The sequence below is a fragment of the Falco rusticolus genome, chromosome 5, assembly GCF_015220075.1.
Source record: "Falco rusticolus isolate bFalRus1 chromosome 5, bFalRus1.pri, whole genome shotgun sequence".
NCBI classification, from domain to species: Eukaryota; Metazoa; Chordata; class Aves; order Falconiformes; family Falconidae; genus Falco; species Falco rusticolus.
In genome coordinates, this window is record NC_051191.1 from 31,221,932 (window position 1) to 31,244,751 (window position 22,820).

The window sequence follows — 22,820 nt, forward strand, 5'->3', positions numbered from 1 at the left end:
CCAGCAGATATGTCCTGCTTAAGATCATTCCATTGCCACAGATCCTACTGCTACATCAGCAGGGCATCTGCCAGACTCTCCTCCATACACTGAAAGTATAGCTGAGCACCACTCAAAGCATTTGCCATTTCTGTACAAGACTGCAACTGATTATCTTTTAGAACTGCTAATGTGAAGTCTACTGTATTCATATGAGTTAATAAGGCACCAGGTATGCACAACCAAGGAAGGTGAGAAGAATCTATGCAGAGTACATGTTAAGTTTACAGTAACTGTAAATTCTTGTGAGTTTTCTATGGACTGGACAGTATTTTATTTGTGATCCTATCATGAGGTGATAAAACAATTCGCAATACTGAAAATGAAACTCAATCCAAAAGCAAAGCAACAAAACACACTTCAGGTCTCTTATGAGGGATGTCTTGTATTGTAAATCATTGTTCCAGAGGGGAAGTTTCAGTCAGTAAATTTCACCCAGCAGAGAAGCATTACTGCCCCAACAGCATCAGAAAATGACAAGGCAAACAAACTGTGGTTGTGGCAAGCAAATTCTTACCAAAAAACCTTAAAAGGTGTAGAAAATTGTGTTTACCAAGGAAAATATACTTGTATAAAACAAATAGTCAAGTCCTAACATATAGTAATACATACACTCTCTTACATAATCCAGCTGCTTCAGCACGCTCTTTATAAAGGCAATGAAATTGAGTGATACACATGTATCATTATTAGTTTCCAAAAAACAGCTGAATTATAACTGTCCACTAATGGTATACAAAAGCCACACATACAAAGCACACTTGAAACCACTTAATCTGTGAACAAGCATCAATATAAACCACAGACACCTAACTGTAAAAACCTCTGAGATAGCATTAACATAATTTCAGAATACAGTAACTGCTGCCTACAGATCAGACACCATTTGTCACTGCCAAATATTTTTTTTTCATAGGCACAAGCTAGCAGAAAAATGTAAAGACTTCTGAATGGCTACTTATATTTGTGGTGAAAATGACAGCAGTTCCACATAAAATATACTGGAGGTCAAGGCAACCACAAAAGAAAAACAAGTAGTGGCAATTTTTATCTAGAGGAGCCTACTAATACTTTGACAAAATCTGTACCTTCATTCTTCTAGTTCTAAGTTGCCATTGCTCTTGTTTACCAATATAGCTAACATACTTGTAACAAATATCCTTTCCATTCCACCTTTTTTACTTCTTTCAGGTTTAAATAAATAAACAAACATTCAGCCTTAAATAAATAAATATTCAGCCTTCAAAAAGGAATTCTTGGTCCTCTTCTCTTACATATACTGCTATTACCTCTTACTTACCAAAGAACATCACCCTTATTTTACCCAGCTCACCCTTGTTTCTTTAATTTCAATCTCTTGCCCTTTCTGTGACAAATTGATGGTATAAGTCACATCAAATTCTAGACAACCAAATAAATTTCAGCCAATCACAGAAGTAAAAGGTAATAACACATGTATTAAGTATCTAAAATGAATGCAGTTACTATGGAGATCCTTTTAAAATCTAAATAACTGTGATCTTTTGTCCTTCCTCTTCTGTATTATCACTGCAAGTCCCTAATCCTTTCTTTTCTATCCCGTACAGCATACTGCATCTTCTGAGTATAATTATTTCGGCATGTGGCCTAAAAAATATTCTGGTCCCTGAAAAATAAATGAGCAAACTCTTCTTTCTACTGGCACTACACCATGTCCACACATGACAACTGAACTTAAGAAGTCAGCAATGTGACCGCTGATGATGAATGCTTCTACTTAGAAACATTCTGACACCTTCTGTTCTCTAATTCTGGTCATATTTTTTTCAGTATTGGTCAGGTGTTTGATTGGTTGTGACATTTAACATTGTGAATAGAACCCAGGTTCATTTAATCCTCCTGCTTATTCCCATGAGAAGTACCGATTATAGTTATTAACTTTAAAAAGCTTATATATAAATATTATCAAAATCTCCTGAAAAGTACTTCTAAATCTGTAGTTTGAGATAACATCCATAAGGCAGGTTGCAGCATCACATAAAATCAACTAACACAGCTCCGGTCATTCTATATCTGTTAGTTTCAAGTTGTTAAATGACTTGTCCAACTACCTTGTCATAACTTTCCACTAAAGAAGTTGTGACAGCACTTATATCATACTTCTAAGGCAAAAAACTGATGAGGCAACATTTTAGTAACCAGAATATATGTCTAGAACAGACAAGACTAAACAGGTATGCTGTGCACTGATTCAACTTCAGAAAGGCACATGTTAAGTTTGGCAACACAGTGGTGCTGAGAGCTATAGAAATGGCTGGCAACACAGTGGTGCTGAGAGCTATAGAAATGGCTTTACTCATACCTCAATCATCAACTTCATGGAGAATCCTAAGAGAAAGCTTTAATGTGTCCTTGTACCCATGATGGTTTTAAGCAGCAATGATTCACAACTGTCATACAGTTCTAGTGTTAACTGCTTTCCTTGTACCATGCAGTTCATGATAATATGTAACTCACAATGTCTCTCCTTTACTGACCAATAGATTAACTCACAAAACCAGTTTATTAGTAAACACAGATTGTTCAACAGTTTGTTGAACCCTGTACACATTTTTGAAGATTTCCTATTAACACTGCACAGAAATGGATCTGCTATTCCTGAAAAACAACAACTTGCTTCATCACCCATATTTATTTTCAGCATTGTATCACTCAGCTGACTGACAGTCGCACTTTGGTGGCTTTGTTCCTGGGAAGGTAATGTTGAAGAGATGCTGTAAACCAATGATACAATACATTGCAACAAATAAAAGGACAACTAGGAATAATACAACAGAGCTTTATTTAGTCTGTAGAAAAAAGCACATCATTCAAATCAGCCCTCAAGGTTTTGTATTCTTGTATCATTTCTGGTTTTATATGATAAACCTTGGAGATTCATTTTCATAAGCCTAATACTGTATTTTATTAATACAATTTTCTTCATTTAAGACTTGTAGAATTCAGTTTAACTGTAAAAAATGAATCATTTTCCAGAGCTTCTGGTTGATTTCTTTCAATTCAGCATTGGCATTTCAGCTGAGAGAAAGCTATTTGACAACTGAGGACATAATGTTCCAGCAAAACAGAGGGGAAAAAGCAAGAGAGACACAGAGAGCAAAAGCAAGAGAGCGCACACACATGCAGGCAAGAAGAAAAGAAACAGAAACGTGGGGTTTTTTTTAGAGCTTTTAGTAAAATACGTAATCAGCAGAAAACAGAAGCTCATCAAACAGATCAGACATAGTGTGCTACAGCCAGATAATTGGAGAAAGCACTACATGCTAAAGCATTAATGCTAACAACCAACAAAAAGGCATAAAGTATTCCAGTATCATCTATAAACAAATTTAGTGTGTTCTATCTGAAGCAATGTAACCTTATAGCCCTGTGCCCATAGTATGTCTAAAATGTAAAAAAAAGTAGAAGCAAAGTCACAAAGACAGGTTGCTGGCTGGAATAAAGAGACGCCCAAAGAGCTCTGAACTTACGTCAAGGAAACAAACACCTAAAGGGGGAATAGGTACAAACTCAGGTTCTCTCATTGTTCTACAGTATGACAGTAAGATACTTGTGCATGGGGAAGAAGGAATGTATGTATAAAAAACCAAGTACTTTCTCTATGTCTAGGTATATTGCTGATTGCATAAATGGGTACCACCCCAGCTTGAGTCCCTCTTCGCAAGGTCAGTCACAACCTAGTTACAGCACTCCAGCAGATGTGAGAGAAGCTGTATTTTATTCCTATTATTATCCTTTTGAAACCACTGTTATGAAGAAGATCAGGGACTATGGAAACTACAAGAAAACAAATTAGGTGACACTGGGGAATGAGGGATCTTTTCCAGAAGAGTATGGTCAAGGTAGCTCTAGAAGGGAAACAACAGTTTAGGTAGAGCTGCCAAGCAAGAAGACAGTAGCAAAGGGAGAAACATGGGAATATAAACAAAAAATGAAAGAAGAAAGGAGAATCAGAAACTATATGGGGCTAGATGTCATAGCAGTAAGTAGCAGATTAGGGTAATTATACCAGAGCCTTCCTTTTCCCTAGCCCCATCTCATTATTCAGGCTTGTAAAGTCTGCTGTTTTTTCCGAGGAGAATGAATAGGGGAGGAACGGACAGTTTAAATTGCTAAAAAAGTCAGCAAGAAACTCTGTTTGATGTTTATAGGATTTGTTCACAGTCTTATACAGGTATTTTCAAGATTAGGAAACACCAACTAAGACAATTTTTTTTTAAAGCCATAGTTTCTCAACAACGAACATAATCTCAGTTTCTTTTAACATACATAGAAAATAATTAGGTACTGATGAACACGTTTATCAAACAGACCAACACACTGGCACCTTCTAAGAAGCATGTGCTTCTGGAAAAATCAATATTCTTAACAGTCTGAGTCTGAAAGAATAACAGTAAGTAACATCAGTATGTAGTTCCGTAGTTCTTCAAGGTCTTTGCAATACTGGGATGGGATCAGCTCATTTTTTTCATGCCAGTAACAATATTATCTATTTCACCACAGTAGTGAATATCAACCCTCCTGGAAAGTTGTTACGTGCCACTATATTCATTTTTTGAAAGGAAACATACTCAAGAGGGTTTAAGCAAGTTGCTTATGTCCATTAACATATACTTGGAAAATTTCAGTAGCACACATCTAGATTTCTTCCATGTCTTTTCTTTCTCTTCCTCTTTTTTTTTTTTTTTTTTTTTTAGGTCTACATAAGCACTCCTTATGATGTGAGGCAAAATTCAACAGGAAAATAAAAGTAAAGTTAGTTTAAGTGAAGCTCATTTCAGATAGCAGAGTGAAAATGTAACACAAGAGACATATATTAATAAAAATAGAACTTCCAAAAATTACACCAAAAATGCTTGACAAGTCAAGAAAAACTTTCCTCTAATTCAGGAAAGAGCTTAACAGTGTGATCCCTACTAGCATTGCCACAAAGAGACTGGCAGAAATGAAGTCTCACTATTGATGAGCCATGAAGGACAGCCCACATATGAATGGGAAGGTAGAGCAGGCACACTCCTGTGAATGCCAGAAAGCTGTGAAAGCCATGGTAAATGGTCCATGATGGGGCTGGACAGCACCACACCACTTTCCACAGGCACTGGTTCCACTTCAAAGCCAACTAGTCGAAGCAGAATTCTAGTTGTGATGTAATATGATGAGCCTACTCAGCAGATTATTAATATAAATGATGACTATTAATTCTGGAGGAAGCAGTCCTTTAAAATAAATGTGAAAATAGAATAAAGAAGGGGCTTGCAAAACTCTTGTGCATTAACAATGGCTTCATGTATGTTACATATAACCTATCTCTTTTTTTTAACAACTTTTTTCAAGGAAGACAGATTTCAAATTCTTTTTTTCTTTTTAAATGGATATGAAACTAGTCCACAAGGTTTGGGATGTGGACTCGTTTTCCAGAGTGCAGCTGGAGTGTCTGACAGGTCATAGGTTCAGACACTGAGGTTGAAAACAGTCAAATTGCAGAGAACGTTCAAAAATGACAACAATATAGCAACTGAGATTAAATAATTCCTTATTACAAGCACAGCTGTGTACTGCAAACATTTAGATCTTTTTGATGAGCATACAGCTTCATATATAAAAAGCTTGTGGTTCTACTACACTTAAGAAATGTCTAAGTACATAATTATAAAGTTCAGATGTAATTTCCATTTTAAAACCTACCTAAATATGTATTTGCCCAACAGACCGTAACACAAAAAAAATTATTCTTTTGAGGAATCACTATTATCTACAGGATAAACTATTAACAGTTTAAAAACTAGTGGTTTATTATCTAATGGTTTAATGGAGTTCAAAGTCCTTTAACTTATCCTGGAAGTAAGATCAGACCTTTAAATAAACTCGGTGTTAAGCATTTCATTTAAACTAAAGATTCAAACACTGAGACATGCTTCTGAGAGCAGAATCCCATCAAAAATGGTTAAGATTGCACAGTCTAAAAGTCATCTTAGTCATTTTTTCTCATCTTTCTTCCTAAAACAAATGTTCTCACTTGGCATGACAACTTACAAGGATGATTGAAATAGGCTTATGGCATAAAAGCAGTCTGGACACTATTTCTGTTAGAACAGAAAAGGTATTGGGAGACCTATTATGTGAAAGATTGAAGTGTACTGCTGTACAGTACTAGCAGAGACCTCCAGGCTATGCATTTTACACAGTATTGCTAGACTTTGCAATATATGTTTGGGAGTCATCCTTGGAAGCTCCAGCTTCTGGACCCATATGATTGTGTCAAAATCTCAACTTTCAATAAAAAAATACACTTCTAAACCTTTACATTTTGGAGTGACTGAAGCAGTCATGGAAATCAGGCAGTAACGAGAAAAACTCCCAAATACTCACGGAAACTCCCATGGCTCATGGAAAAAACAGAATCTTAAGATCTTTAACAACTTAACTAAAGCTTTTTAATTGGCAAGACTGGAAACACAGCCTACATGTTATGTGCTTTATGACCACCATGTTCAAGAACTTGCCTTCAGCTCAATCAGTGTTGTTCCATTTATTAGCACAGGTACAAGAGTCACAAGTATGAAATACGTCAATCAATACAGCTGTAAGAGCCCTTGTGCAGAGGCTCCTCTCACAGCAAAACCACGTCTTTGCCTCTATAGCTTGCAGTACAAAAATGAAGGTATAGCAGCAGAAGCACACTGCAGACAAACTGCTAATATATTTTATATATTCCAGAGCACTCTTAATCACTCCTAATTTCTAGCTGTTCTAAACTATACCCCCCTACCCCCCTACAAAAATCCTAATCCAAGGAATTATGTTTTTCCAAATGTACTTAAATTTTGAATTTTGTATTTTCAAAATTATTCATTGCAAGAAGAATTCTACATGCACTTCACATATCAATATAAACACAGTAGAATAACATCATAAAATATAATTTTATGTGCTATCTTTGGTAATGGCTTTGCAAAACATTTTTCTTTACCTGAGAAAATGTGTAACTGAGTTTCCTGTTCTCTTTGGATTTTCAGAGATAAACGTTGTCAATATACAAGTAACCTAAAGATATGATTGCAGACAGGTCTAAGATGCATTTTTTCTCATTTCTGAATAAACTTACTTGAATTATTTTTTTCACATAAGAAAAGTTGTCAAAATGTGATGTTTATGAAGACTGTATGTCTTCAAAATAAGTTCTATAGTGTGAAATTTTGAAAGAAGGAAACAAAGAAAATCATCACTTAAGAACAAACTTGTCCTTGCAAAGGATCCAAAACTGCCAAATACTGGTCCTTAGCTATCACCAGCTCCATACTAGGGAGTCACTTTAACCTGTGTATGTGTAATCACTTGTATCATGTTAGTTATTTTTTGAGTTAACCCTCACGTACTATAAATGAGAAATAGTGGATCTGACAATAAAGTCTTTTCTCTTAGTTCCTAATCAAATCATAAGTCACTGCAAGAACAGAGACAGAACTTCCTATCTCCAATTCTCTAACAAAATGTGGGCTGGAACTCACCTACTGGGAATTGCTACGATACATATCCAAAGCTAACCTGGTGGTCTTTAGATTGTGCAAAGAGATTATGAATTACAAACACAAGTTTGTAAGTACTGATTAAAGCTCGGTCTCACAATAAAGAACATCAAACTGCCCCCAAAAAGCACGTAACACTGCAGATGTCTATTCATTTTGTTTGATTGCAGTTAGGGATAGGACTACAATAACAATTACCAACGTCAGCAAAGCTGCATTATGATGCCACAGTATAATTCTTCTTACTGAGAGATTTTAATTACAAATATTACATACAATCAGTAACTAATAAGTAATTTTTTTAAAAAAAAATATTAAGCTCCCCATTCAAAAACAGATATCATAAAGCCACAATAAAAACTGCAGGAGAAAAGAAAATTTGTCATTAAAATATCTTTGATATGTGGATCATAGAGGCAGTTCATTATAGTAGCTTCTTGGAAGTTGCCTCAGTAATTGTGTAAAGCTGCTGCTGAGTGTATACACAGTATGACTTAAGGCAATCCCACCCCTCCACCCCCCCACCCCCCCTTTTTTAAAAAGAGGGAACGATTTTACTCTGAGTTGATATTCAATGTAATGTTTAAAAATAGCAAATTAAAGTACAGGAACACAGTATACAAGACAAGAAAACAAGCACATGTTAATCCTACTGACTGAAGCTGGCTTGTGAAATTGCAACAAGCAAATTAATAAAATATGTTGCTTTTGAAACCTAATGTGCAAAGGCGGTTAAAGTCTACTGCAGCAGCATCAACCCAGGCATTTGGCTCCTTCACTTAATAAAGGTGCTTATTTCTTTACTGTTTTTTTGGTGGACAAAGAAGCAGTTGGTAAATATACTTGTATTTCAGAATAAATATATACAATAATACAGAAAAATGGAAAATACAACACATTTCCAGTGCAAAACTTCTACGGAATAGACCAAAAATAATTATCAGCTAATAATTTACTGAAACCATTAAACGGTTGAAATGGTTAAATTCCTAGCTGAGAAAAGTATGATTACTTCTGGAGCACTTGGAAAACACATCATTTGAAAATGTCTACGAAAGTATGTGTTTACCAATTGAAGAAAAAGCTGAGAAGCTGCAGCAGATAATAGACATATAGATAATAGAATAGTAGAGAGTAATCAATCACAGTGCTAAAATGATAGATGACAACTAAACTGAAGCCCCAGGGAAAGTACAGTAAACACAGAGCCATTTTGCAGAATTAGGTTGCATAACTAGCATACCTCAAAGCAGTACAGAATTTAAATCTGTGTCAGAGATCTCACATTAAAAAATGCAGAGCTGTGTCTGTACAAGATCAATAAAAATAAGAAAAATGTGGTTTTGAGGCACAGAACTTTGAGTCGCAGAGAATATACTACTCTGAACAGTCTTAACATAACCAAAACAGACAAAATAAGAATAATAAAAAAAACCCAACAAACAACTTTACGCTACGCAAATGTTACTATATAATTTACCTAAAGTTAATACTGCCACTGTGGGAGGAAAAAAACCCTAAAAGTGAAACTAATTTAGGGGAAGACCTCATTAAAGAATTCAGATAGTGTGAACACTCAAATGAACTATTTTATCCAAGCCTGCAGTATATGTACATTAATTTTAATGGGCAATGACAAAACCTGGGAGCACAGGGAGTGAGGGCACTTCTATGCTGCTTCTAGGTTACTATATTGCGATGAAAGATTGAAATCTTAATGTAAGGGAAGATTATTGTGATTAGTAGAGAACATTCAGAGACCACAGGCTCATTTCTTTTTGAAGGCTCATAAATTCAACTTTTACAAAACTAATACTTTCAAAACCAAGGGACACTTCCTTTAGCTACTTCATCTCTGGTACACTACTTATGTCTAGATATAATATGGTAAATGGTGAAATACAAACACAGTAGCTTTCAAAATAGATACTAGGATAAACAACAGCAATATTGCGTCCTCATGAGCTCACCATTAAGTCTAACATCAGTTCAGTTCTTCTACTTATAATGGAGTTGAACTGCCCACACAATCATTTTCAGCAGGCCAAGCCTCCTCTCATCTGCTCACAGCAGAGCACGGTTTGACCACCTCCTCCTGTATTAGCACTTAATTTGTGCAATCTCTTAATTTATGTCACATTACCTGAACTTGCCTTTATTAAACAAAAATAATTAAAAACATGTTATTAACCACTGGCCACCAAAGATGTCCATTATTTTTGATAAACCAAAGTATGTGGCAGATGAAATTGAATTGCTACTGACTGTGTGAGGACAATGGACGCCTTTTTTGGAACACATACTGCAAGATTTTCCCCCTCCTCCACAAAGGATGACTGCAATCTTTTGCAATATCAAAGCCAAATGACAAAGGCCCTTGCATTTAAAACAAAGATGAGAACAATTAAACCCCACAAAATACAGTATATATTACGACTTTTATCTTTTTCTTAATAAGAACCACATTAATTTTATCTTCTTCCAATATCTGGAATCCAGTATTTGCCTCTCAGTACTAGATATTTTAAATGTTAGGTTTTAATTCAGCTTGAGAAAAACGAAGTATTTTAAAACAACGATCCACAATTTATCAGTCCCAGTGTCAGAAGAATGACTTCCTGTATGAGTAACACACAGTTCACAAGTGTGATCTAAGCAGGCTGAAGGTAGCACACATGAACTTCTCCACATGGCTCAATGTATAGCCTGATCAAGCTGGTAACGTTGCTGCTCACTGATGACAGATGAGCGATAAATGTAATTTTATTTCTGTTTTATTATTCCAATTTCCCATGTATATTCCAAAGAATGTTAAATAAATCACACATTACAAATGTTAAATAACCACTGTACAGTTTCATTTTTGTAATTATCTATTTATTGTAAGATTGTAGTTTATAATCATAATACCATGACTGATAAAATTAACTGATGGATACTATGAAAAGGTTCTGTCAACATATTCTGCCAGCAGGAGAGAGAGGATTTGCATGTGATGGAGTAACAATAATAGCTGATGAAATTTTTATTACTATACACAAATAAATCCACACTATTCTGAAAAGCTGCCTGTGAGTTCTGACCACTTGACACAGGAATACAAGTGAGGAGAAAATCTTTTGAGTGTCTGCAGGATTCAAATCTACTTTCTACAAATAGGTCTAGAACACCACAGATTTTCTATATACATACATCAGCTGAAATATACAAATTACTTGGAATTGCTAGTATTTATGCACGTAACTATCAGTCATCTACTGCCAAAGCTTAAGATCCAGGTGAAGAGCATAACTGATTTGGTTGAAGGTATCCCATGCATTAAATAATAACTCCCAGAAGTTCCATCTATCTTTCCACATGCCAAAATTGTAAGAGCTGACCCATATTACATTATGTTGCAAACCTTCGCAAGTTCCTTATATATACATATATAGCATTATTCTGTATATTATTACCCAACAATACCAATACTGCTTTTGGTCTGCACAGTATCTACTCAATACTAGAAATAGCAAGCTCAAAATCTGCCAAAGATTGGGAACATTCTGCAATGCAGCTCTGCCAAGAAGAAGAGGACATGGCTCTGTGTGGGAGACATGAGGAGAAACTTTGAAGTTGGAGCAGATCAGCTGTGTAGGTAAAAGACTGGAAAGATAAAGAGTGCAGAAAGGTGTGACAGCATGTAGAGAATATAAACCACGTAAGTCATGGGGGAGAAAGAAGAGAAAACTGAAGGCAAGTCTAATTGACAGAAGAAGCAATGGAAAGTGAAGAGGAATAGATAAGTAAGAGTTTGGGGAAATTTGTGTAAAACATTAGATTTTTTTTTTCTGATGATCTTCTGGAAGATATGTATTATTTGTTAGATATCTAAAAAATGCCAACTGGTAGCACAGTTTAGTACATCATATAAATAAACGTACAGATTTTTAAACAAGCGTTATGTTGCTCTCTGCTTCAGCAAAATGTCACACATTTCCTTTCATGTTGTCTGATTAAACATAATGTTAAAACCCATCATTGAACTTGGATGCTCAGAGATATATTGGGCATTTTTTGGCTATTGAGGTTCATACATATTCTTTGCCACCAAAGAGTTTTATTTTTACTGCTTGACAAAAATATTCAAAACTTATTTCTATCCAAAACTAGTCTGTTCCATATGCCAGTTTGGCTAAATGAATAGAGATTTCATATAGATCAATAAAATTCCTTCGATCCTACTCCATGATATACTGTCAAATGTATCTTCTGTAAGCAGAATGGTGCTGAGGAGCACATATTCTCTGTGCATTACTTCCTGTCTGCAATCTTCTCCCAGAAAAAGGCAGGCTCTATTAGCACCTAGCATTGTGGAACTGTTTTGTTGGAACTGTTACTAGAAATGCCTTAATACACATCCACCTGCTTTGCTTCTCAAAGGATACTGCCACTTTTTAATACCCAGCAATGCAGTACACCCATACAACCTGCTACGTTTCTCAGGGCATATTATTTAATATGGGCAACTTAAGGAGTGTCTGTTCTCTGCTTTATCACAACTGGTGCTTCACCAGCAGCCCAAGATATTTTTCAAAGGACGACATCAACAGTATGATCCACAACACAACCGTGACTCATTTTCTTGTCTCAGCGAGTAGTCTTATTTCTTGATGTTTTATAAAGCTGTAGTTATCAAAGGCCAGTGCAACCAGGGGTTGGTCATATTGTGCAATGAACAGCACAGCTCTGACCAGGGCAGTTCAAAACAATTAGTCAGTGATTAAGTGGTTAAGACAAACCTGTAAAACTCTCTTACTCATGTGCTGACCCACAGGATGGCTGACTATGCTAATAAACCTAAGTGGTTTTCTGCAAAATTTCAGGTGTAAGCAATTCTCAGTGTAATACAGTTTTTAGCTTGGTACTTTCTAGTATTACAATTCACTTTTACTGAGAAGAAAAAGGCAATATATTCAGTATGGGAAGTGATGAAAACACACTGTGTGGATTATCTGGGCCTCTTACCTAAAATTATCATAGGATTAATAAAAGTCTACCCCTGTGAAATGACACTGAGCTGGATAAAAGGCAGAAATGCTCACTGCATTTCTTAGACATGTTAAAAAACTGAAAATAAAAAAAAAAATTAAAAAATCAGCTTCAGAGTACATAATCTGGTCACTTACTGTTCACAATACCGACTGTCTGCTTAACTCTCTTCTTGTTTATTCAGGACTCCACGTTTCTGTAAGAAAAACAAATACATGCATTTATCACCTACATAAAATTACCTCGTTTCATTTGTGCCATAGAAGTTTGCCATTTTCATATTTAGTTTTGGCTTACTCCAAGATTTAAGGACTTTGTTTTTTGTTAAGTTGTCCAGAAGAAAAATCCACATTGTTCCTTTTCCTTAAAAGGCAAAGTTTCCAGTTTTAGGTACTACAATAGCAGCAGAGATGGGAAATCCACAGGTTGAGGGAACAAATCTCTTTTGAAACCTCATACCAAATCCTGGGCATCTGAATAGCATCTGGGCACCTGCAGCTCTCCCCAGTTCGGGGAAGGTGACAGGCTTTACAACTGTGAGGCTGGCAATCCTCTGGTCAAAATTAAATTCTCATGCTGTATTAGATCTTGGCTTGTTTATCCCATTAGATTGAGGAGTTAAGGAAGAAGCAACGTGTATCTCTGAGGATAGCCACAGCCTCCCCCACCATTTCTGGAGGAGAGTGGGACGTGCTGTGGAGGGGTGTTTGACGCCTCAGTCATATCGTTTCATGCAGACAATTAGCATAATAAGCACTGATCACAGCACAGCAGCTGCTTAGCCCTTCTTGTTCAGTTTACAGGCATCACAACAGAGGTGAGTTTAAAGGCAGGATTTGAAGGAACACCACATACTGGCTTTGCAGATTTTTACTATTAACTAGTTTCATCAATAAAGGCTACATGAGAGAAGGAAGAAAATTGGGATTGATGGGCAGTAAGGTTTGCAATAAGGACAACATTGACACAGAAAAGCAGGTAGAAGCAAGCTGTGAAGAAGGCACTTAAATGCAAAGATGACCAATTTTGATGAAGTTAAAACAGGGAGCCAAATGCACAGTTACAAAGATAGGTAAATGCATTTTTGATTTTACATCAACTCTGTCAGACAAAAATGAACCTGCTGTTATCTAAAACCATCAAACTATATCACAACAACACTTTGGTCTTTAAAAAAACGTAATTCATGATTCCATACAGCATCTCACTCTAAATTAATCAGGCTACCATCTTTCATGACTCAAATAATAAAGGATTCATAATATAACAGATTAAAAAAAATATCTATTTTTTTCCTTTTTTTAGTAAAAATTTAGTATTGCCTTCTGTATAGTAATGTCAATATCTATGATATCCCAGGGATCACTCACTTGCATGTCACTCTACTGAAGAAACCTGTTAGGCAACAAGTAACAGCTGTTTGGAGCTGAAGGCTACATAGCCCATGAATCCGAAGCATACAATATTACACTGTTATTACGTTTTAAACTTTTTTGAACTGTAGGGATTAGCTTTTTTATGTAACAGTCTATTTCACTATGTCCTAGACATCACTGGGGAGTTACGGAGCACTTGAACAATGCAAAGTTAGCTGGACAATGATATGAAACCCTTATTCCAAAGGGTTTAGAATAATTTGGATGCTGGTGTAAAACACAGCTGTGGGATCAACTAATTTCCTTCCCAGAGTCTGTAATACATCTGACAATAGTCTTAGCAGGCCTTACATAGCTCCGTGCTCCTTATTAGCTGTATAAAATGTCCTGGTACAGGCCATGACAGACTTAATGTGAACTACTTACTCAAATACCTCTTAAATGGATTCAACAAAAACTTTGCCTCTCCTTGTCATTCAAGCCCTCCCAAACTAAGGGATTTGAAATTCAGATACTCAGAGGCAGGTTTCAATTAAAAGCTCTAATCTCAACCTTCTCCCGGGGTGCAGAGCCAGGGTTCTGGTTCAGGACTCTGTGTACATCTTGCATTTGAGTAGAGGTAACTGCAAGTGCCTTAGAGAAATTAATACACAAAGTCACACCTGCTCCGCAGTACTGTCTCAATCTTCCCCCATTTCTCTAAGCTGTCTGTGTCAAGCTGTGTCATAATATTACTAAGCCTTTCAGTAGATTAACTATTTTGTTCTCCTGCAAAGACAGAAAATGGAAAGGACATATGTTTACTTGAGTATTAATTGAAAAGAACTGAACAAAAATACAGGTTGTGTGCTAGAGAAGCAAATTTAAACAAAATCAGGAGTAGTGTGGTGCTTCATTAAGTGCAAACAGAGAGAGCCTGCCTGTTCCCTTGAAGTTGACAGATGGAATTTCCAAAACATATGAAAAACATAATGCAGATCTGGAATACTTAAGTCAAAAACAATCAATAAAAATCAACAGTTGTCAAGGAGACTAAATGCCAGCACTTTTTGCAAAGGTTTGCAGAGCTAAAATATATAGAGAGAAATAAACAGGAAAGATTTGCTTTTGTAGAGAAAGACCAAAAAATTTTACCAGAGAAATTCAACTGTGTTTCTATCACTTATATTAAACCCAGGCTATTTTTTATGAGATGTGTTGGAAGATCAATCCATTCACCCTTGGTTATGGATTCCTGTGGGTCTTCAGTGCAGGAGATCCCCTGCAGTGACAACTGTATTTCCAAAGCTACAAATAGCATCTGTCGTACCGCTAGTATCTTCCAAGGCTCCCTTTTAATTTCAATAATATTTGCAAGGGAAGACTTTGTGTAATGAAACCATTGGAAATACCAACAGAACCACATTTTGATATGCCTGAATACATCTGTAATATCCCTTTGAGGCATAATCTATATTTAACAAATGGTATCTACAGAAGATACTTTAGGGCATGTAATTTTAGGTTAAGTAATCATGTAAATGATCTGCAACTCTTACTTCAGTGAGTCATAATGATAAGCAAAAGCAATCAAAACAAAGCCTTTTTTATTTAATTCTAAGCTCTCTGTTACCAGTTACCTTTAGCGGTAACCAATTATGGAAATACTCCCATTAAACTGGGACTGGACTTCTAAAATAAATGAAGTTCAGTCAGCCACACTGAGTTGAAGAATATAAATGCCTATCTTTGCTCATGAAATTAAACATTACTACACTACAAATAAGGGATTCTTTGCAGTTTTTTTCAGGAAACTCTTGTTTATAAAACTCATATAGAAACAGAGTAGAAGTACATTTATTACAGGTGACAAAGAATGCTTTTAGCATCACAGAATCATGGCAAAAATAGGCTCCTTCTATTAAATGCTTCACTTTGATTGTGAACTGTAATATAGAAGACAAAAGGCAAGCTGCATGATAATTAAAGATTTCTCGGGATCTCTTAGGCCATCTGGATTTTCTTTATTCTATTATTATTTTTACAGTCAGAAAGAACCTGTGATCTTTTACAAACTCCATGAAGAAACAATTTTTGTCTGTTTAGGATTATGGACTAAACACTCATTAGTAGAGCATATGGCTGTTATCTGAATATTTTTCCCTCTCTTTCAAACATTGAGGAAGAATTTTGCAAAACTCTGGAGTAACAAATAGCTGCTAATACATCGTCATTACGGTTTAGTGACAGTCTGAGAGCACAACTGGACAACATTTTTGTTATGAAAAACTGAAAGGTCTGGAAATCAGTTTCAGAAGGTTTCTGGTTTTGACAGAGCTGAAACTTAGTCCAGGTTTGCTGAAGAGTTTATTGATCACCCTTCAAACCTGAGGACATCTATTTATGTGGTATATCTGGGAGTTTTTGAATAAACCATTTTGAAATTTTGGGTGGCAGAACGGGAAAATGTAAACCAAACTTCAAATAAAAAACAATTGGTGTTTAGCCTACTGAATTTAGCAGTGCAATCTCAAAACTCAGTTCCAGTAGTGTTAGAAATAAAAGTAGGAATTTCAAATTTTATTCTCTGCTTTATAATTATTTATAAGAGAGAAAATCAGATTAATTGGAAGTGGAAGTTATACAGTATTATGAATAGACTGACATCCTGTAAAACACAGAACTGACATCTGGGAAAATGAGGCTAGCATTCGATTATGAAATTTAAATTAGCTAATAACCAGTACAGAGTCTGGATAATTTCTAGTTGCATAATGTGCAACAAATTAAATGTATTTGGAAAAAAAAAGGAGTTGTGGGCATTTATTAATTGCTTCATATATTGAAACAGAAATTGTCATACATTATGAACTTTACAGTCCTCAATTATATGCATATTCTAATATTTTATGGGCTTAATTTGCTCAGCATAAACTTTTTACTGTGAGTAACATTGGTTTTGTCGAATCCTCAAATAAGTCACAGAACAGATCTGAGGATTAGTTTAGAAGGGATTTAAAGCACACACTGTGAATCCCTATACAACCACCACTTAAAACACTATCCGTTCAGGCCCAGATGGATTGCTATGGCAACAGAATCCCAAATACCAGGTTTGCAACTAACAAAAATGTAAATTATTGATGAACTCAGAGTTGTCTCTCTTGGACACCCTCCTATTCAAATACCAAACCGTATGGTTAGAGTACAGAGAAAAGGTTGATATGCAATTTCCCCAGCCCAGTGAGCACTAATCTCAAAGGATTTCATTAAATCTTTTGGCTTAGATTTTTATTCTTGGAACAGCAGTCAGCAAGCAGGGATTACATTAAAACAGGCACTACTGAGGTCATTACTGACTGAATTCAGGCCTGTAATATAATAAAACAGAAACTAATTTTAAATATACCACCACAAACAAAAAACAAACCAAAAAAACCTAAGTAGCACTCCTCTAAGTTACCATACATTAGGTGACAGCATTCTTCCCCTCACACCCATCACCCTGCTTCCTTGCCAGTAAGAAATGATGGAGAACAGTACAGAAGAGAAAAAACCCAATATACATATTATGTGACAAAGTGGTACACATCATGGTAGAGGTGACTGTGCACAAAGAAAGAAGCTGCAGAATAATGAATGAAAGGAGGCTCAGTAGTTTTTGATATTCTGTAAATTGAAATCCAGAATAAAAAGTTATCTGGCCAATAAGCAAATCAGAAAAAAAATAAAAATACTTATTGTCACCTTTATTGCAAATTTCATAAAAAGCCTGATAAGGGAATTCATAGTGGCAGGAAAGCTAAGCACTTCTATGGACCCCCTATTCTAGAAAGCCTCTCAGACTATATACAGAATGTGATTAACACAGTGAGTACCACACAAAAATATGCCCACCAGCTCTCACACTTTGGACTACAACAGTACAGAGGGTTTTAACACAACTTAAGGCTTTAGAAAAAAAAAAAAAATCTCAGATGTGTGCCTGCCATTAGGTGTCAGCGTACAAGGAAGAGAGATGGCAAACTTCTGCCTATAAGAGCTTCTTACCAGATCCTCTGTCCTCTCAAAACTAGGAAGAAAAACCAGGAGAGGGAGTAAGTGTGGAAATGGATAAATATGGATGCATGCTACTGGGTTTCCTAAGGGAAAGAAAATAACTATTGAAACAGGAAATGAAACAGAAAAGATAAACAAAGCCAAGGAACCATTTTTTAAGACAAGGGAGAAATTTTGAGGAACAGAATGAAAAAGAAAAGATACTGATTGTACCACACACTTCCTGATGGGGCAGGAGAAATTCTTCCATCCTCATTCATACACATGAGCATTTATTCAGCACAGTATGTAAATATAGAATACCTATACAGTGGAGCTGTCATTTGGACAGCCATTTAAATTTGCAGATATTAACTTGTTTGCAAGCTTTTTTTAGGTCTTGACACACAACATTTTAAGTATTTCAGCCTACAATTCAGCAGAATACACATGCAGTGTCACTGTGGCCACTAGTGGTAAAAACAGTATTTAGAGCGTGCTTCCTCTGCCCATTCAGTCTGTGGCTTGGCCATCCCCACCCTGTGACCCATGTGGTTCAAGTCAAGCAATGCTTTCAGCTCTGGGGATTTATCTGCTTAGTGAAGGACTCTTATTCCAGAACTTGTTTCTGGGAGTACTTTTTACAATGCTAGCAGTGAAGCTGCTTATTTTGGCCTCTGTTCACTTGTATTTAGTTACTGGCTGTGTAATGTTCAAAGATTTTGCTTGCCCATGCCTTCCTCAAAATTCCAGTTCTTAGCAGATTAAAGAACTGGTTTCAACTCCACGGATGCTCTCTGGTTGTTTTTTCCATAGGAAACTGGCTAGTTTTGCTTGTACTCTACATGCTCATCTGACATACTGTGTTTCTGCTACACACAACTTATACACAGGCTAAAGTGTAGCTACTAACCCTCAGAAAGTGCTAGCTGCTCCTCAAGTGCCCGTGCATCTCTCTCCCAGCTGTGTGATGCTTCTCACATTCTCAGCTTCTGTTTCGCCCACTAGCACTGCCCAGAACATGTCTTGCTGCCCTCCTTTGTTCTGTGTCCTGGTGCATTCAGATCTGCTGTCATCAAGAGCCTTTTCCAGCTTCTGCTTTATCCTCACGCTTGGCTTGATGTTTAAAGAGCCATCCACTCTGATATTTCAATAAACCACACTTAGGTCACTATCATAAACTTCATGATCAATAAACAATCATATGAATCAGTGGGCACTAAAAGATTCTCTTTTCTTTCATGAAAACCTATTAACAGTGATAATACATCCAGTGACAACACAGTCACAAATCAGTATCTGTATCAACTTGAGCTTATGTTCTTACAACACCTCTTGGCCATACTCAGAAATGCCAAAGGATTATCAGAATTTCAGGCTGCACTAGCATGTCCCTTGGCAACTGTCCAGGACAATATATGGCTCTTACTCTACTAACACCCACTTCACTACTGTAGTCCTGCAGTATAAATGGGATGTCATGTGTGCCACAGATGTGGATGTACACCAAATGTGGCACAGATTCCCAGGAAAACTTTGCATATGACAGACCATTTAAAGTAGATGTTAGATGTGTTCCTACTATATAGGGACACTTCAACCACTTTGCTGCATCTGCCGTGTAGAAACTGTGGAGCTGCTCTGGGAAGAATCTTCACAGTGCATAGCCTGTCATTCCTGCTTTGTGATTGCTGGGCATCTGCCATTTTCTTAGAAAACAGCAGCAAATTCAAACTTTACATGAAGCCTACATTTTGCCGTTTGTAAAAATAAAGACACGAGAATACTGCTAACATTTATTAGCAATAAAAAGCCCTAAAAACTTAATACATCAGAGTGTAACTTCATTTTCCTAAGTCAAAGTTTTCAAGCCTTCAGCTGAAACAACCGGCACTCCTGACATTGCATTTCATAAAATGTAATCCCAAATATTTTCAGGCTTTCCTAGACAAAAAGATAACAGAGCCACCGCTATATTCTGAGTGATTTTAGAAAAAAGACATCCAGCTTTCTATGAGTTCCCTTGTAACACTATTTAGACTAGATTCCTTGGATTATATGAAATGGTAAAAAAATGGTTCCTAATGCAATTGGTTTCAGAAGTCATATTTAGGTTTCTTGTTACAGTTATAGACCAAGATTTATTTAAAAGCACAGTGAAGGTTTTTAATCAGTCTCCCAAATCCTTCCTAGAAAGATAACATAGATCTTTACATTAATAGCTGGTGTATTTTATGGAACAGACATCAGCCATCTAACTGTAAACACTTCGAAGAACTTCAGTACCTTCAATACACCTTGGCTGCATTCCAGTGTTTGGAGATTCAAAATCTAACTGCTTTTATCACAGGACGAGAGAACCTGCTGCAATATCCACTGCAGGAAGTGATTATACATTACATAACATTGCTGATCTTTTTGTTCTGGAAATTTGGCATGAGGGTTTTTTAATTTATTTCTCAATTCTGCTTTACAAAAATGCACTAATGTGGGCAAGCAATTCACCCATAATACCTGATACTGAGTATCAGCACCTCAGCAGATTAAGCAGTGTAATCTAGGGATGAGTTGTTCTAATAACCTTTCTAACCTACCCTAAACAGACTTGCAGTGGCAACAACTTTACTATTTTCTGGCTGTTCAAATGCATCCCTCCAAAGGCAACTTTTTAGAGTAAGAGAAGACCCTAAACAGACTTATTCTGAGGTTCATCTGGATACATACACTAAAAGATGATAATTCACCATTAGTATAAAGTTAGCCCATATTTTCTTTTATGTACTGTAAGTTTTATTCATGATGTTTTAATTCTCCTAATGAAAATTATTAAAAAATAAATTTGAAAGTTTACCAAGTCTAAATACAGACAAAATGAAGTTACTGTTCTCCTCTTCCTTTACTAAATCAGGAAGTAACAGCCTACATACTGCTCAGATTTCTGGTAAGCAGCAAAGCAAATCATGTAACAACAGGCACAGGAATTTCCATATCTGCTATCCATGACCTGTCACATTCATTTTACTACTGCTTGCTCTGTGCCCACCATGCAACATTCTTTGTTCTATATCAACTGCTCTTTGCTCCTTTCACCTTTCTGTAACTATCTGGGAGCTTCATATCCCATGACTACTGTTTTGAACCATCACGTGAAATTTCACTACTCTTATGGTCACAGCTGGCTTTTCCTTTTTGTTGAAAGACATTTTAAACTAATAAAATAATGAAATATCAACTTCAATGCAGATTTTTCTTTACAGGGAGACATGATACATGGTTCCTTTCTGTGGTCAGCAGCAGCAAAGAATGAAAAGCTCAAAATTAATAACCAAACTGGAGAGCACCGATCTTTTGTACTGATACTAGAATTTTTAATAACAAGATGACTAAATAAGGGAAGCATACTTGAAGACTTCAAAGACTTCCTTCCAGTTACAACATATACTTTATTAACTGATCTGCCAAAAAAAATGTTTCTAATCACTCTGCTCTGGTTTAGCATTAAATTAACTCTATCACAAGAAAACAGCAAGCAAACAGTTATACCATCGTTACTGGAAATACTTTACAATCTTATGGCTAGACATTAGGATCACAAAATAATGAGCAATTACTTAAAAAACTAAAAATGTTTCCAGCTTTCTAATTATTTATGTCTAAAAATTAAATATGCTCTTTCTGTCTTTGATACGTTTGTCAGAATTGATTGCTATTATGAGTCTGTTGTATAAATATCAAAGTCTGTTGGAAAATATGAATTAATCTTGTACCATGTTCTTTGCCTTCCTCAGCATATTAGAATATTACCCCTCCTTATAGTTAGTAAAAAAACCCAAAACTTAAGCAATTGTTAAAAACTGCATTGTGATAAATTACAGTTCTGTAGTACAAAGATCTAAAAAACAAAAAAACCAAATGGATTAGCATGAAAATAACAGGATTTGTGAAGATGCTGCTGAAAACTAAGAGAACTGAGCAGTCCATTTTTTGTAATATCCTGGTCTGCTATATTCATATTTGTCACATTTGTTGCATTTGTCACAGTCTACTCCTGACACTGTCAAGTGTCTTTCTTACTTAGTACTGTCCAGAACATTATTATTTCAGTGACTGCCACTGTAGCGACAGCAGTGTCTCCTGGAAGGGGCAGTATATAGCACCATTACAGAAGTAAAAAAGATGCACTAATCAATATCACTGGTCCTCAAACACAAGTAATGAGAAAACCAGTCAGTAAATCTTTCTGGTTCTTCACCATTTTTCCTTTTGCCTAGACACAGAGGAGCAATCACACGGACTGCAACAAATAAACCAAACCAAACAAAAAAATAGTAGACAGAACCATTGTTTGGGTATAAAATAGGTGAACACTACGAGTAATGCCAACTGGAGTTCACAGTCAGGTTACAACTGACATATAAAACATATAACCAAAACGACAAGACTGAACCTTGAGAAATCACAACAGCCTGTGAAAAGCACTGGGTGGGTATGTAAGCGCTCACCATTACAAATGCTACCTTCACTCTCAGAAGCTGCAAAGCCAACCCAGCAGTAGCAGCATAGTTCAGTAGAAATGTCTCATACCCCTTAGATAAATGGTCATCACCTGGCTGGCTCTGCAAGGGAGGGCATTTAGTCATCAGAACTCTTAACCAAGCATAGGTGATGTCTCAGTGTAGTGCAGCTAAGTCACGTTACTTTCCATAGTCAGTGGCATATAGTAACATGCCACCTCACCACCTTGGCTTCCTTCCCTGGTCAACAAACTGGGTAGGGCTGCCATCTACAGTGA

General features: G+C 36.3%; 1 protein-coding gene across 4 annotated transcripts in view; it reads right to left on the reverse strand.

The window, feature by feature from the left end:
* Positions 1–22,820, reverse strand: part of SYT1 (synaptotagmin 1) — a 357,438-nt gene that overhangs the window by 217,356 nt on the left and 117,262 nt on the right. For all 4 annotated transcript variants that reach the window (XM_037390041.1, XM_037390039.1, XM_037390038.1 and 1 more), the window contains one exon: positions 12,773–12,831. The gene's annotated coding sequence lies outside the window, so the exon portion shown is untranslated. The remainder of the gene's footprint in view (positions 1–12,772; positions 12,832–22,820) is intronic.